Genomic DNA, 18,360 nt, shown 5'->3' on the forward strand with positions numbered 1-18,360 from the left:
TCACAGGTACGTGTTACATCTCGTCATCCTTACAAAACCCCCAGCTGCGTGGAAGATGATCCCCCATTTCACAAGCGAGAGTGCAGAGGCCTCGAGAGTTACCCACAGCCCTGGGGAGGTGGGTGCTGTAGGTCTCTCACTTCGCCTGACCTGAAAGTGGCGCTCTGCCTGCCACACCTTCCCCTGGTCTTGCTTTGTGGTTAAGAATGTGTTTCCAAGAGAGCTTAGAGGCAGTTGGAGGCCGTGACTCAGACAGTCGTCACCAAGGCCACAAATGAGCACTTCACGAAAACTATTGTAGGAAACTAATTTCAAGGATAACAGAGGACAGTTCAAACCTGGTAGCAAATTAAATACATCTAAACTCACACAAGACACTATGGTGAGCTGACAGCCCCACCAGGGTGCAAGCTGCTGACCTTCACACTGAGGGGAGTGCGACCCTCCACAACTCTGTGAAAAAGCCATTTGGATATGTGTATCCTGAACCTCTAAAGGGCTCCTAAGATTTTACATGATAATTTTAATTCTGGGGTTGCATCTGAAATGAGGTCAAAGATGTGTGAAGCCAGGGCTGCATTTCAGCATCATTTTAGATAAGAAAAAATGGAAAATAAACTGTCTGACATAAAGAAAAGATACGTGGAGAAAAAATAATCTGGCAAAAGAAAAAAAGCTGGGAGGAAGGGTTTGTTGAGTCGGCTGTCCCTAGGAGGGGAGGTGAATAGGCATATATTTTTATAATTACATGTTTTCATATTTTTTTATAATTACATGTGTCACTGGATCTTGCCGTGTAGCAGGCGTTGGCATGGGTCTCTGGAGGCTATAGCAGAGTAAGGAATACAGAACCACGACCAGGCTGTAAGCTGTGACATATTGTAGGAGGGGCACCAATGAGTACCACTGAAACTAAAGATCAGGATAGAGCCGAAGAACCCTCACAGATTGGAAGTAAGCGCACGGGAAGTGCTCCACAGCATTTGTCATGGGGAAATGCAAATTAAATCGATAATGGGCTATCACTTCACATCTACTAGAATGGCTACAATCCAAAACACTGACTAACTCAACTGCTGGCAGGGACACAGAGTGAGAGGAACTCTCTTTGAGGGCTGGTGGGAAGGTAAAATGCTAACGCCACTTTGAAAGTCCATTTGGCAGTTTCTTTCTTTTCTTTTCTTTTTTTTTTTTTTTTTAAGATAGTCTTATCGGCTTGTGGCCTGTGGCTCAAGAGGCTAAGGCACCAGCCACATACAGCTGAGCTGACAGGTTCGAATCCAGCCAGGGCCCACCAAACAACAATGACAGCTGCAACCAAAAAACATAGCCAGGCGTTGTGGCAGGCACCTGTCGTCCCAGCTACTTGGGAGGCAGAGGCAGGAGAATCACTTGAGCCCAGGAGTTAGGGGTTGCTGTGAGCTGGGATGCCACTGCACTCTACCCAGGGCAAGAGCTGGAGGCTCTGTCTCAAAACAAAAAAAAGATAGTCTTATCATGTGATCCAGAATTGCTTGCCCACCTAAGTATTTACCCAAATGATTTGAAAACACATGTTTTCAAAAACCTGCATTCAAATATTTAGAGCAGTTTTATTCATGATTGCCAAAAACTGCCTGCGAGCAAGATGGTGAACGGATAACAAACTGGGTGAGAGACAAGAATGTTTTTCAGCAATAAAAAGGAATGAACTATCAACCCACACGAAAACATGGGAATCTTCAGTGTCCTTGGAAGTGGAAGACACCCGTCTGGACAGGCCACAGACTGTGATTCTGCTCTTATGTCAGTCTGGAAAAGACAAAACTGCAGAGACAATGAACAGAGGATGTCAGGGATCTGAGGAGAGAAGATAGTGGAAGCACGGAGAATTTGGGGGGTACAAAACTACTCTCCTAATACTGCAGTGTGGATACATGAAACTCTGCATTTGTCAAAATGCGTGGAACTGTACAGCACAAGAGGAACCTTAAAGTGCAAAAATTGAAAAAAAATTATTTAGGAGATCAAGGATTGTAGGGTGAAGTGCAGACCGTGATGAAATAATATAAATGTATGATATGAGTATGAACAAGAGCTGTACATACTGGTAAGTGCTGCGCTTCATGTGGTAATGTCGTTTCCTACCAGGATATGTGTGAGTTTACACATCCAAAACTAGTCCACCTGTACACAGGATTGAAAAGTAAGTGTTGAGTGAATTGTGGGTGGTATGTGCCAAGTTTCTCACTGTTAAGGTGGAAGGTTACATACGAGGCCAGAAGGCTAGAATGAGCCACAGGTAATGGATTAATTAGTGTTAAAGACATCAGTATAGCTCATGTTTAACTTTGTACAGATGAATACATGTACAAATACAGTAGCACCGCGGTAAGTTAACCACCCAAGGGTCTGGACAAACTGGTCAACATATGGAGGTGGTCAACATAAGGAACTAGGCCTACATTACTGATAAATACATGTGGTACCTGTCTGGTCTGTGAAAATTAGGTCAGCTCGAGGAGGTGGTTGATGCAGGGGTGGTCAGCCACGGAGGGAGTTCTACCATATTTATAAATCTGTTTGTATCTATGAAGTAGACCCATATAGTGTGTGTGCACACACGTTCTCTTGCTCTTTCAGTTGAGAGGCTAAGGAGCACTGATGCCCCGGGGAGCAGCAGATATGCCCAGCAGCCAGATCTTGGTTTCCAACACCATTCTGCAATAAAAGGAAGCAGGGCTCTTTGGAAAAGTGGTCGGTTCTGCGACTGGGGTCATTAACGCAAGACAAGCCTGCTACCTCTTACCGTGCCAAAAATTTAGAAAGTGCTGAAACCTACATGCACCCAACAAATGACACGACAGAGAAATAATGTGGAGGCCCAGGCAGACTTCCTTTGCAGAAGAACTGTAAATAATTTATGTAAACACTCCATACTCCACAAGATGGGGCACAGCTTGCCCTCCTTAGGGTGTGCTGCTCTTCCTTCCAAAGAGTGCAGCAGGAAGGGGAGGGAAGAGCTACTTCCAGAGGAGAAGCCTGTAAAACTCGACCTCAGCCCTGTGACCACAGTGAAGACCCCCAGGACTGAGTCACATGGGAATACATGTGACACCGTGACAAACAGCCCTTCACCTCCGCCATCTTCCTTCCAGTCTAATCATGAAAAGAACATCCATCAAACAGCAATTGAGGGACATTCTACAAATCTTGTCCAAAACTCCTCAAAATTGCCAAGGTCATCAAAAACAAGAAGTGTCTAGAAACTGTCAGAGTCAGGAGAAGCCCAAGGGTGCATTACAAGTCAAGGTAATGTTGGGCGTGACACCCAGGTGGGATCCTAGAACAGAAAAAAGACATTAGGCAAAAACTAAGGTGATATGAATGAAGTACGGACGTTATTGATAATCGAGTACCAAAACTGATTTATTAATTGTGGAAAATAGACCATCCCAGCATGAGATGTTGGTATGTGTGTGATAATGGGGACACGGAAATCCTAGGTGCTACCTTCACAACTTTTCTGTATATGTATTTTGTACATATAACAAGTTCATTAAAATGTATTAATAAGACATCAACATATCATTGTATTCAACTGAATACAGATTTATATATAATTTTAAATATGGTATGGAAATAATGGATACTAATTCAAAATACTAACATAGCAAGTTTGAATCCCAAGAAATTTAACCATGCTCTTGAATGATCCAAAATATCATACTAACATTTTGTAAGGTAAACTGGTTGTTAAAACTCTGAATCATGCCAAGGTTTTCTTTTATATTGAAACTGAAAATAATCAGTTATTATCTATAGTTTGATAATGTTTCCTTTTTTAAAACAAATTTGGATGCTTTCTGAACTAAATATTCCTACACTATGTATAAAACAACTGAATGTTTTCTGATCAGTTAAAGTGTAAAGTTTCTCATGAGAGGAGAAAAGGACCCAAAAAAGAGAAAAGAAGGGACCTTAGACAAATAGCTAAGTATCTCCTTTCTGTAGAAAAGTTGGAAGACAAGTTTACATATGCAAAAAATCTGCACACATTCACACCCCAAAGAAAGCCACACAGCTGATTCTGACACAACAGGATCTTTGAAAATATTATTGAACCAGAGATCAAAAAGCTCAGGTTTAGTAATCCCCAAAGATGAAAATGAAGCAGGAGATACCTCCCATGTTCAACCAAATGATCTCATGATCTCACGTTAAGGCAAACAATACAGTTTCCTCATGAGGGTTTCAAAATTGGGAGTATCTTATATCCCTACAAAACCTTCGGGCAAATATTAAAGTTCATGCAGTGAGGTGATTTGTTAGCCAATATTTAAATTGCAATCATGTCTGCAACTTCTGGCTTCAAATTATCACACAAAATGTAGAAAAATCATTGGAAATGTCAATAGTAACTAATCTTGACTACTGTTTAAAGATGCTGGTTAGAGAGATAGTTTATCCTGTACTTCATTAGTTATAACTAACCAATATTTTAGTGAGGTAAAGCTGAGATTTAAATCACACTTAGAAGCCTCCTTATAGCAATCAAAGAAAATGGATCACTGGACAGTCGGAATTTTGTTTCTTATCTCAGTGCTGCTCAAATAAATGATTTTTCCCATGCTAAAATTCTGAAGTGGTCACTAGAATTGTCTAGATGAAATGGTGCCAGCGAAAAAGATATGAATAAGAGGTAGAGTTCCAGGGATAAACCGTAAAGAAACCAGGAGTTCGCCCGGAGGAGGTGCGGTTAATACTGGAGAGACCTGTGAAAATGGCACCATGTCCGAACGCAGTTCGCATCTCTAGAGCGCAGCAAAGACTAGTCACCACCCATCAATGTCGGACAAAATCTTCTGGTTCCGAGCAGAGAAAATTAAACAAAAGCAGTTCTCAGGGCCACAAATCACTGCTGAGGAAATTCTTAGGAAGTTGTGAAAGGGTGACAACCCAGGGCCAGGTTTGTCCACAGAAGATTTCTTCTCAATTTCCTGGATCCGTCTCCTCTGACAGACTTTCTCCCTCATAGACAATTTTCTGGACACTGGACAGGCAGACAGGGCATTAGACAACTGGTGTCACACCCTATAAAAGAGGTTTGCCAAAGAATGATACAAATTCAATCCGATAACTAAAAGTCCCAAGGGACCTGACACCGAGGAAAATAAAATAATCAAATGTAGAAAGGCTCCGGTGAAGTCCCAGAGTTCAGTTTAGCATGAACAGACTTCACAGCCAGGGCAGGTTGGACCAGGGAGGTGGAGGTGCCGGGGACTCTGATGCAGTCACCACCACCGAGCTGATCGTCCCAATCTCAGGCTGCAACTCAGGGGAACCTGTCAATGTCCTTTAGTCAGAGACTCTCCAGAGCACCCTTAAGATTGAACAAACTGGGTTTATTAGCAGTCGCAGTGAATAGAACACATGCCATAGGGAACGACAGCATCTCAGCAAGAGGATGTGAGAAGGAAACTATTATAGGATTTGGGCACTGGGTGGGTGAATTGAAGAAGGATCAAAGGAAGAGTTTGCTCTATTTGGGGTATTGTCCAAAAACAGAAGCAATGCAGTAATGGGGTGTCTTGGCTAATTTTATCTATGGGGGGCAGACCAGACTGGTGCCAGGATAAGGTGACAATTTATGAGTAATTGCAGTCACTCAGTTTAGCCAAGAGAGAAGGATGTTTGGTATTTGTGGGTGGTACAGGGACCTTGTTTTTGTTTGTGCTTAGCTAAAATTACAAAACGGTTCATTTTGTCTTACTTTACCATGGCCTTGGAGTAACCTTGCCTGAGGCTGAGGTTTGTGAGATTGTTTTATGTCCTAACAGAGAGTAACATGGTGTGGCTGTGAGTGCAGGTCAGCTTTCCAGATGTCAGGGGGTGTTTGCTGTGTGTTTTTTTTTCCTTTCTCAAAACTAAAGTTTTGAGGGGAAACAGACACAAGGAAACAGCATTAGCCACGCACACGAAAGGGTGGGAAGTGAGCCACAAGGTCATGTACAAGGTACAGTGGTGGGAACGGAGGATAAACAGTTTGGGGTGGGTACAGGGTACCATGGGGCAAAGTTTCACTGGAGGAGGTTGCCCTTTAAAAAAAAAAAAGAAAAAACGATTTACTTAGGAGAATTTCTATGATGAGGTGAGATTTAAGCTAAGTCTTAACAGATAAGTGTAAATTCCTTAGATAGAGGGGATGAGAGACATCCATAAAGCCGGGGGAAGAAGGCATTTTAGGCTGAAACAAACCAGCACAGATAAAGGAAATAATGAGTTTTTTTGTTTTTGTTTTTTTTTTTTTGGAGACAGTCTCACTCTATCACCCTGGGTAGAGTGCTGTGGCGTCATAGCTCAGAGCAACCTCAAACTCTTGGGCTCAAAAGATCCTCGTGTCTCAGACTCCTGGGTAGCTGGGACTGTGGGCTCCCAGCACAATATCTGGCTCATTTTTTCTACTTTTAGTAGAAACAGGATCTCACTCTTGCTCAGGCTGGTCTCAAACTCCTAAGCTCAGGCGATTTTCCTGCCTCGGCCTCCCAGAGTCTTAGGATTATAGGAAGAAATGCGTTTTTACAAAACAGGACACATTTGGAGAATCGACAAAAGACTCCAGGGCATGGAGAAGTGAGGCTGCACTCGTGGGCACGGGTCATGTGTTAATAACCTTTCTGAATTGCTATGGAATTTGAAAATGACTAACAGACGTGATTAATAACTGTCAAAAGGTTTTAAGCAGTGGACTCACATTATCACATTGGAGAAAGGACAGACCCAAGGCCAGAGGACAGAGAGACCAGCCAGGAAGTTTCCTACCAGTTCAGAAAGGCCCAGTGAAGAGCACTGGGGCCATGGGAATGGGCTGAAGAAAGGCAATGAAGAATTTTTAGTTTTTTCTTTATAACCAGAGTCCTATGGAGTGAATAAGGAACGCCTCCAGGAACCTCACTTGCTCTGGCCCTTTCCAAGTGACTGGGAATGGCTCCTGGAATATCTTCCTGCAGTCACGTGTTTTTGTAAAAGTGTGCAAAATAACATGTTTTAACTTACATCAAGTAAATGTCTCTTTTCCCCTCAAAGTATCTGTTTTTTGGATACAAGGACAATTTTTGTCATTATTTTTCATTGCTATTGATGTTGGAAAATCTCAAATTTTAACTTTAATGAAATTGTGTGATTTTTATTTAGTTTCCTCTGTGAACAAAACAGGTGAATCTAATGCTCATAGTTAGAGGAAGAGGAATTGGGTTGAAAGATATAAAATTCCCATTGTAGGGTGCCAAAAACAGTGGATTATTGGTGATTTCCTGTGGCTAACCCAATGAAATGAAAAACTACTTTTTTAAATAGAAGTTTTGCTTGGCTCAGAGGATAATCAATGGTGCTCTTTCAAAGCAATGCCATTTTTTTTGTTTGTTTGAGCAAGAATAAGGGCAGTCACTCTCTCCCTTCCTAACTGGGCACATTTATTTAAACATGAGTTTTAAAACTTGGACTTGCCAAAAAATGACTTTATATAATCTCATTGTCATTAGAAAGGAAATAAACTCATCAAGAAATCATTGCTCATTGCGCAGGTACCAGGCTCTATGCTATCCTAGACAGGGCAGATAACAGTTCAGACACGGCTCTTACCTCCAAAGAATTTGCAACCTAGCACAAGTTGTTTTGAACTGCTGGATATTTTTTGAGTTTTTTGAAAATATACTTTGAAAAGTTAATGAAGGGCGCAGGCCTTAAGTAGTTACCAAGTAAATAATAAAGAAAAGAAACATTGCCAGATCTCAGCAAAAGAAAGAGAGTGAAAGAGAAAGAGGGCACACTTCCCATCTGAACTCAGAGAGGACGCCTGAAATGTCACCCAGCACCTTGGCTGATACTGACCATGCACACTTGGCATGTCGCCTTTGCTTTCTGGTGACGTTACCTTCACCTAGGTCCAGGCAGATGGAGTAATGGTCAGAAATGCCGGAGAAGTGACCATCCACAAGTCATATCAATGGAGAAGCCACTAGTCCCTCGCGGCCCCTAATCAGCCTCTGAGTGGAGGTGGCCAGACTGAAGCCTGCCGCCAGAGCCCTTGGAGGGCTACAGTGGACAGTGACGGTTAGCCTACAGCAAGCACCCAGCACCTCCCTGCATCCAGCTGTCATGACAGAACTCACCCTTACCATGACTCAGGGCCCTCCCTGTCGCTCTGTATTATTCTAGAAGGGAAATTCACATTCAAAGTTCCAGCAGTTTGTCCCCAAATTAACAGCTACTTGGTTTTGAGAACCAGGATTTATGCCAGGGATATCTGTCTTCAAAAGAGAGGAAAAATTTATACACACAAATACACACAATTCAAATTATTCTCTCTATTTTAACCTTCATGTTACTCAAGCTAATAAGCAGTTGATTATCAATATTATTATGCCACCCAAGTCACAACTCACAGACAAATAATGGAATTTGATGACTTTGTGTTCAGAATATATGTTGCCATTGAATTTTTCATTCCTTTTTGGAAAAAAAAAAAAAACAAACAGCTTTCTAGTTTTTCATTCCTGTCAGAATATCCCAATACCAGCCTTATTGATGGGGCCAATACAAGATGATCTCCTGAAAGGATTTCACTAAATCTATCACCTGGATGATTTGTGACAAGTCATGTTGAACTCCTGGATATTTTTTGAGGTTCTGACTGTAAAAACACCCAGTTTTCTTTCAGACATAAATGTTGTTAAATCTAAATTCTAAATTATTAAGACATGATCAAGTACCCAATTTAAAAATGTGAGATATTTGTTCCTATTTTCCTTTTAATTACTCGAATGAATACTACAAATTGAAGACAAGCATCCTGGTGCACTGCTCTGTACGATAAAGCAAAATATTCAACCCTTCCTGTTGTGCTAATATAATACATCAGTTTCTACCATCCTTTCCCCCCAATTCTTTTCCTCCAAGTCATTGCCAAGGAATGTACTTGTCTACTACAATTGTCTGTTCATTTCCACGTGCTTGCCCTTATTATAAGAACCTGTCAGAGCACTGCTAACAAACAAGCCCCGAATTTCAGTGACTTACTGCCATAAAATTTAATTTCTAGCTGTAACAACCCAGGTGTGCTTCACAAGCGGCTTCCACCCAGTGATTGAGGAACCCGCTCTCCGCCCATCTGGTGGCCCTGACTCCTCCTTCAAATCCCCCGCATTGGGGCAGTGGACGAGCAGAGGGAGAAAGGACTACTTTTCCTTAGCAGCTGGGCCTGGCCCGAACACAAATCCCTCACACTTGTCATGGTTGCACTGAGACAGACAGGGACAGATAGTCTCTGATCCTGCAGGCGGTTCCCAGCAGCAGCTGCACGGCTGGCTCAGCAGGGCAAAGCCAGCCACCCCTATTCATCTGTCAGGAAGGTAAATGGCCTTATTCTGGTGTGGGAGCTGCAGAGTAAGGCGCAGAGGCCACAAGGTTCCCCAGTTCCTGCTGCTCGCTGTGCAGGGCACTGCCTCCCAGGACTGTCTTCCCTGAGATAGGGGCCATGCTTAGTGGAAATCCCTGGATTAAAGCTTTACCTTCCGCAGTGTGACAGATACGTTGTCAGGTTGCCCCTCCCTCAAAGGCACTGCAGCTATTTCCATCCTGAGTTTGCCATCTCACTTCCTCCTTAAGGCTGGATATCTGAGCGCTGCTTCAAATTGTGTCGCTGTGGTACCAGGGAGATTGTGCTCTCAACCCGCCCCAGTTACTGAGGTCATTTGTCATTCCCTGGCAATGGCTTGAAGGAGAAGAATTGGGGGGAAAGGATGGTAGAAACTGATGTATTATATTAGCACAACAGGGAGGGTTGAATATTTTGCTTTATCTTACAGAGCAGTGCACCGGGATGCCTCTCTTCAGTGTATAGTATTCATTCAAGTAATTAAAAGGAAAATAGGAATCCTCTCCTCTTAATCCTCTGCTCCTATCCTTGGCCCCTGCCCCTGTGAGCTTTTCGTGAATGCTCCGTTGTATGATAAGGATAGTCAGCTTTTCCACCCTCATTTCATTCCCGCTTATGGCTGGCTGTGGACGTTATTTATAGTGATATCATTCCACAAATGTTTGGAGTTCTTAAGGAATTTGAAATTCTTAGAGATGAAATCTCTGGACCCCGCCGCCCTTGCAGGATTTTTGTTCAGGGTGATTCTGCCCACTCCAGTGTGGTAACGTGGCTGCCCCTTTAGGGCATGTCTGTCACAGGTGCGGCCAGAGCAGCGTTCGTTTAGGTTCCGTGCATGAGAAGCCGTTTCAGAACAATATTGGTTTACAAAAAATTTTAAATGAAATTGCTCGGTCATAAGCATGTTTAGGAAACCCTGACAATCTCCTTCCCCCACCAAGTCTTACAAGTTTTTAAGAACTTTCTTTTCCCCACATACATAACATTTTTACACTTTTGCTTTTTGGCCAAAGGCCAGCAGTGAACTAATGAGTTTGAGATCTTTTTCAAATACTTTTCAAGCCACGAGTCTCCGGTCCAGCAAACCGCCTGCTAGCGTCCAGCACCCACGGCGACAGCGCAGCGTTTGTCTGGCACTTGCAGTTTCCTCCCCGGGACGCCCATCTCTCTTCTCTTACCCGGGCGGGCGTACATGTTCACATTCCAGACAGTGGCTTGGCTTTTGGGCTTTGCACTTTTGTTTTGTTTGGGTGTGGGAGGGGATTGTTTGGGGTTCTGTGTTTTTGTTTTTGACATGGAAGAGTTGTTTCAGGTGCAGTAAGTAGATTTTTATTTCGTGATTTGTGTTCGTTTTTGTTATAATAATATAAGGCCGTCCTTAAACAAGATTTTAAAGCCTGCCATCTTGAAGGGCTTCTGTTCCAAAATATGCCCCATGGCCTACTCGGGGGGTTCATCCATCCAGCTTTGGTTCACAAAGTCAGAATTAATATAAATGCAAAATTTCAGTTAAAACGACCAAGGATCTAAAACACCATGACTGGGAAAGTCTGGTCTACCGGCCAGTTACCCTCAGCGGCAATCCGGGGAGCCTGTCCATCCTTGACGATTCTCTGTCCCCGACATTTGGATCCCTTCAAACCACAGTTTCCCCAAACGGCACTGCAGAGCCTTCCGACAGAGCCTTTGAAAAGCCCCGGCCGGGCAGCAGAAGGCGGAGTTGCACCACCCCGGGGGGGCTAGAACGTGAGCCCGAGGTCCCGAGAGGAACCCGGTGACACTAGCGGCCTAGCAGCCCAGAAACCCGCGCAGGCGCAGAGGGAGCCCAGGGCCGGAGGCGGGGCTGAGTGCCCAAAGCGGAAGCGGATAGGAATGATTCAAATTGCTATGACTGCAACACTTTCTTGTCACTTCCCACATGGTCTAGCGGTTAGGATTCCTGGTTTTCACCCAGGCGGCCCGGGTTCGACTCCCGGTGTGGGAATTGTTAGCTATTTTAGAACCCAGGCAGGAAATCGAACATTTCTGATCTCCACCAAATAAAGACATTGTTGAAAAACTGTAATTCTCCGGGGCCACGTTAATACCGAAAGATCCACCCAGTAACATGTAAATCAAAAAGCTGCCCTGTGATCCCCATTGTTTTGCTCACCAGACAATTCATTTAAAAATTCACAGCACAATATTTAGTGGCTAAACTCTATTCAAATAAAGGAACCCCTATGTTGTGGCCTATTCACTGTTCTCTGTGCCCCTACTGTTTCAGGCCTGCGGATAACGAGATGACGAGCAGAACGGAGAGATGAGAAGGGAGGGGCAAGGAGAGCCCCCCACCCGCAGAGGGAGCTGCAGGCAGAAGCAGGAGACACAAAGACGGGCAGGTTTCGGGGTGGAATGCAGCTTTAACAGAGGTTTGCACAGGGATGGACAGGGTGAGCAGAAACCAGGCCCATTCCCCTGGACGACTTCCACAGCAAACTCAGGAATCAGGCTCTGGATGCAACCACGCACGTGCTTAGGCTGATTAGCACTCTTAACTAACACAAATTTTTAGAGGTAGAGAGGGTCTTAAAACCTTTGCAGCTTCAAAGCCATTTCCAGAATGGGATTAAAATATTTCTTTCTATGCCTAGGCCCACATACTTTTTTTTTTTTTTTTAAGGCTAGTTAAGTGAAGCAGTGTAATGAAGGAATAAAGGCATCCGTACCTGGCTGTGGTCAGTCAGTCCATCTACAATGTGAGCCTACAAGACTCAATGTCTACCCAGGACAGGCAGGACCTTCTTCAAAAGTTCTTCTTCAAAAATAAAATAAAATAATAATAATAATAAGAAGAAGAAGAAGAAGTAGTTAACTGGCTTGGCGCCTGTGGCTCAAGTGGCTAAGGCGCCAGCCACATACACCTAAGGTGGCGGGTTTGAATCCAGACCGGGCTGCCAAACAACAATGCCGGCTGCAATCAAAAAAAAAAAAAAAAAATAGCCGGGCGCTGTGGCGGAAGCCTGTGGTCCCAGCTACCTGGGAGGCGGAGGCAGGAGACTCACTTGAGCCCGGGAGTTGGAGGTTGCTGTGAGCTATGATGCCACAGCACTCTACCCAAGGGCACAGCTTGAAGCTCTGTCTCAAATAAATAAATAAATAAATAATAAAAGTAGTTAACTGATGACTCCATACTGAACCTCAGAGTCAAAGCATTCTATAATAGACATACTCTTGTTTGACAATGTAAATGTTACTTTCTTTGCATTATTATTATTTTTAATTGCTTAATATTTCAATGAGGCAATCATCTGATTTCTTTTCTGAATGTATTTATCTTCGTTTTTTTACGAGGTTTTTGTTTCTAGTCTTTATCTTGAACATTGTTATTGTTATTAAATTTTAAGCCTTTTTAATTTTGTGAAGGCAAAAAGTGGAAACCTAATAAACACATGTATATGTAAAAAAAAAAAAAGAAAAAAAAAGTTCAATTGTTTGAGGCAGTGCTTGTGCCCACAATGAGACTGACCAGGTCACATGACCAGCCTGGTGGTACTTCCTTTGTGATGACTTCAATTTGATTCAGACAATAAAAATCTTAGAAAAGCAGGAACCTGGACCAGTGGAAACCAAGACCATTAACAAATCAACAGCGTGAGTTGCAGGTAAGGGTAAGAATTTATTTGGGGTGAAATTGTACTCTTCATGCAGGGGAGTCACTTCAATTCCGTGACTGAAATTTAAGCATAATAGGATGTTCTCAGCCTGTATTGGAGGCGATATTAAGATTTGACCAGGCTCGGTGCCTGTGGTTCAAATGGCTAAGGCGCCAGCCATATACACCTGAGGTGGCGGGTTCGAATCTAGCCCGGGCCTGCCAAAGAACAATGATGGCTGCAACCAAAAATAATATCTGGGCGTTGTAGTGGGCGCCTGTGGTTCCAGCTACTTGGGAGGCAGAGGCAGGAGACTTGCTTGAGCCCAGGAGTTGGAGGTTGCTGTGAGCTGTGATGCCACAGCACCCTACCCAGGGGGACAGCTTGAGGCTCTGTGAAAAAAAGATTTGACCAAAAAGATCACTTGAGAAGGTTTTTTATTTTTTTGCAAATTATTGCTTCAGACATTATCTATTATGTAACCTGTGATGTTCCTTTTACGATTCAGTTCTGAAAAGTATCCCCTGTGAAGCCCACCAGACTGGTTGCGTCTGCTCCATCACCAGTCCCACTACACCACTCCAAGATGTCGCTGGCTTCAGCCAGAATGACACTGGCGGCAGGATCCAGAGTGGTTGCCAGAGTAGTCTGCCAGAACAGAGATAGCCAGGACTTCCCTCTCACCTTTAGAGAAAGTGTGAAAATGTTTTACTTGTTCCAGAAAAGCCTGCTGCCATCAGCACTGTGTTGTACAGACGTGAAAAACCAATGGAGGCTGGAGACGGATACCCAATGGCCAAAAGGGTGGACTGTCCTCAACATTTTCTCATTTGCTCTTATCTGCTTTCATATTCTTCATATTCTCCTTTTTTCATTTGTTTTTAAGAAGGCTGGATTTCTGCCAATTCCACTTTCAGGCTCCCTCTTCAGTACCCTTCTAGGTAACACTTGTCCAAGTGTTGGAAATGGGAATACATTAGAACATCCATAGCTGACCACCTCCATAAGTTGACCTAATTTTTATAGACCAGAACACAGTAAGTATCAGCACAGTAGGCCTAGTTCCTTATGGTGACCACCACCATATGCTGTCCAGTGTGTTACAGTCCCTTGATGGTCAACTCACAGAAGTTCTACTGTATGCCAAAAAGAAGAATAACTTTTTATGCCTCTGATAGTGTCTTGGTAGCAGTGCACATTCCCTGACAGCTGCCAGCAACTTCAGACTCCAGCAGCAGTAGAGATTCTGACAAGGATTGCTGTCAGCTGTGAGCCACAGTTAGTGGTTAGTGGAGTGGGCAGCTGTGGGCTCCAGTGACTCTGAGCATATCAGCAGAGCAAAAGTGGACTTGACAGTAGTGTGGTTCCAGTGGCAGTGGCAGTGGCCCACAGTGACCACTCAGGGGCTTCTCCCTGAAGGTAATGCCACCCTCCCTTCCTGTTATTTCGGCACCATGTGAATGGTGGCATCAGCAGTTACCCATTATCTGAATAATCTAATTGTGAGCCCCTTTTGCTCCTCTAGCCCCTCCTAAAAATTTGTGACTAATTCATGTACTAAATTTCCTGGTGTAAATATCTATTTTCTTGACATCTTGTGATGTCATCTACCATTATGTTCTCAGCCTTTCTGATTTTCTTGAGAATGCATAACTTACTCCATTGGTCAGAAAAAGTCCTTGGAGAAATGATACTTTAGCTGAGACCCGCAGATGAATTAGCAAGGTGAAGAAGGGTGTAAATGTTCCAGTTATTCTCAAAATGTGTTTGCCTAACTTGGCGCCTGTGGCTCAAGTGGCTAAGGCGCCAGCCACATACACCTAAGGTGGCGGGTTTGAATCCAGCCCGGCCCACCAAACAACAATGATGGCTGCAACCGAAAAAAAATAGCCAGGCATTGTGGCAGGCACCTGTGGTCCCAATAACTTGGGAGGCAGAGACAGGAGACTCACTTGAGCCCAGGAGTTGGAGGTTGCTGTGAGCTGTAATGCCACCGCACTCTACCCAGGGGTACAGCTTGAGGCTCTGTCTCAAAAAAAAAAAAAAAAAATGATCTGTTTGCCTTTTGTATGAGTGAAGTAGCCAAATGAATAATCAGCCACATGCTAGGTCACCCTCTGTGTCTTTCAAGTCTTTGTTGGTGACACTAATCTCTCTTTTATTTTGGAGACAGAGTCTTATTTTGTCACCCTCGGTAGAGTGCCATGGCATCATAGCTCACAGTAATCTCAAACTCTTGGGCTCAAGTGATCCTCTTGCCTCAGCCTCCCAAGTAGCTGGGACTATAGGTGCCCACCTCAACACCCTGCTATTTTTAGAGATGGGAGTCTCACTCTGGCTCAGGCTAGTATCAAACCTGTGAGCTCAGGCAATCCACCCACCTCGTCCTCCCAGGGTGCTGGGATTATAGACGTGAGCCACCTTGCCCAGCCTACTAATCTCTTTAGTTCTCCCTGGGATGCAACATCCTTTGGGTTTACCCTTTGGTAAGAAGGGGAAGTCCAGGGACAGCACTGGTCTTCTCTTACCTTAGTGGTCCTCACTCTAAGCCTCAAGGAGCAGTTCAATAATGTCCGTTTTCAAGTCCGTATATTCACATTGTACATAACAGAATTACATGGGTTCTCAGGCCCACAGGAACCATGTTGAAATACTTAGGCCAAAATTTCGTTTATCTCCTAAACTCCAAAGATCCCACAAAAGTGTTGGAAGAGCAGAAGGAATAAATGACAAGAGCTTCTTACCCGTAGGAAAGGATCAGAGTCAAATCAAAACCAGTTAATAGTCAAAACGGGCCCTGAGTCTTCCGGAGAAAGGATGGGGAGTGTATTTACAACATATTGCAGTGTGTGCAAGGGTCCTTCCTCAGGTAGACACAGTCTCACCTTCCTCTAGGGCAACGGTTCTCAACCTGTGGGTAGTGACCCCTTTGTAACAATGAAAATACATCCTGCATATCAGATATTGACATTATGATTCATAACAGTAGCAAAAGTTATGGTTGGGAGTCACCACAACATGAGGAACTGTATTAAAGGGTTGCAGCATTAGGAAGCATTAGGAAGGTTGAGAACCACAGCTCTAGGGGAACTCTGGATTATGAAGTGACTCTGCAAAATTTCCATTGTAGTGACTCAAGCCAGGTTTCTGGTCATCAAAGTGAGAGTTTTTATTTTTATCTATTTATTTTGAGAGAGAGTCTATGTTGCCCTCAGTAGAGTGCCATGGCATCACAACTCATGGCAACCTCAAACTCTTGGGCTTAAGCGATTCTCTTGCCTCGGCCTCTCAAGTAGCACCCTCCACAATGCCGGGCCATTTTTTATCTCAGTTGTCATTGTTTAGCTGGCCCAGTCTGGGTTCGAACCCACCAACTTCGGTATATGTGGTTGGCGCCATAACCACTGTGCTACAAGCTCTGAGCTGAAGTGACAGTTTTTAAATTGCAGGTAGCACATAATAGTTTGGTAGACCACCCCTTGATTTCACTCCCAGGACACCACAGCTCTCTGCTGCTCAGCAGTGACTGAACCCAAGTATGCCCAGCAGCTTTTTGCTACTTAGCCTCTGCTACTCTGGGATTCTATGATTCCTACTGAATTAGGAAGCCCTGGGGTTCTTCTCACCAACCCTGGCTCATGAAGACTGAAACTGAAGCGTCTTTGGCAGCTGCTGCTCCCTTGGCCGATGGTACTCCCCAGTCAATGCGTTTCTTAATGCCTTAAAGAAGGAAGCATTTGAGGGCCCCCTCTGAGGAATGTAGAAGGTCGTTGGGTTTCTGGGTTGCCCTTGATAAATCCCACTCCAACATGAAAGGAATCATCTACCCTCCACCATGGACCCGTGGCCTTGCAGCCTCAGTGATGGTAGGTAGGCCATGGCTGAGTTCAGATTTCAGTCAACTCATGAGGCAAATTGGCAGTTAGAGCTGCTCCCAGATACTCAGACCTCCACATGGAACCCATACTGACTAGCCCTGCCCAATCTGTTGGTACCTTCTGCATCCCTGGTCTAACAACCTAGAACCCTTCCCACATATCTTCCTTAACTATACAATTTGGCATGAACTGACACTTATTTCAATGTATATATTATCCCACTTTCCACTTGGCCTTTTGGACTATTCTAGTTTTGGATGTGGAAACGTTGCAGGGTGGTGAGAATAGTCCTGGTGTAGAACTGATGTGCCTTCAGTCCCTTGATGTGCAAAATGTGGTTCATGAACCAGCAGCAGCACCTAGACACTTACTAGAAATGCAGCTCTCAGGCCCCTCCCAAGACCTCCGAGTCAAATGATGGTCATTTTATCAAGATCCTCAGGTGGACCTCACACACATCAAGTCAGAAGGGCACTGATCAAGGCTTCATGTTGTCCTCAGACAGAGGAGGTAGAGACTGCCTCCACTGGAAAAAAAATAACTGAGGACATTTGTGGCTTCATAATTCTGACATTCATCTGAGCCAACTCAAATATTCTTATTCCATTTCTTGGAGGTCTCATTCTTTCTAAGTCAGTGCCCCAACTTTTCACTTAAGTGATGAATAAATCTATTCATTCATTCTATTCTATGAATGAATCTAATTTATATTGTAATTCTGTGATTTGTAGAATCAAATCATGGGCTTGAGTTTCAGCTGTATCTCTTTTTTTGCAGCTATCTGAGAGCCATCATACAAGGTCCCTAGTCCTCTGACAATATATTGAGCTGAGAATTTAAAGCCCCCAGTAATTCCTTTTCTTTCTGTAAACTCTCCTATGCAGTGAGAAATAGCTTACCGTCACAAGAGTTTCCTGTAGCAATCTCTTGGTTCCAATACCTTATCTTCAGTAGACCTTTATCTCATGTAATACCAGATTATAATTTTTTATTTTCTTTTTGCAGAATACTTCTTTATTGTAATGATATCTAAACAAATTTAAGTGTCCATAACTACACTATATATGATTGATGGCGTTTCTCAGCCCACTCAATTTTAAAGGAATAGCTTACAGAATTCTTAAAATTCACCGACCTTCATAAAGACAAGAGACTGAAACACTGATACATGTTTTTGTTCAAAACACGTTAAGTCTTCCCTTTTCTCACTTTGTTTATAATCTCAGCATTTTCATACACCCTCAGTGAATAAGCCAGACCCAAGGCCTGTTATTACTAAAAGAAACACCATGTTTACATTTGCCAGTGGCAACATCCTTAGAACTTAATATCCTTAAGAGTTAGTAACAGATGGGTTACTGATTGATTTTGACCAAGTTTATTTTTTCTTTAGAGCAGAAAGAACTTTCATCTGGGCATCCAGCCCAACCCC

General features: G+C 43.6%; 1 non-coding gene across 1 annotated transcript; it reads left to right on the plus strand.

The window, feature by feature from the left end:
• Positions 1–11,327: 11,327 nt before the first annotated feature.
• On the plus strand, positions 11,328–11,399 carry TRNAE-UUC. Its single transcript has one exon. It is a non-coding gene; the product is annotated as a tRNA-Glu (tRNA).
• Positions 11,400–18,360: the final 6,961 nt, after the last annotated feature.

The sequence above is a fragment of the Otolemur garnettii genome, unplaced genomic scaffold (assembly GCF_000181295.1).
Source record: "Otolemur garnettii isolate 467f Iridium unplaced genomic scaffold, OtoGar3 scaffold00170, whole genome shotgun sequence".
Taxonomy (NCBI): domain Eukaryota; kingdom Metazoa; phylum Chordata; class Mammalia; order Primates; family Galagidae; genus Otolemur; species Otolemur garnettii.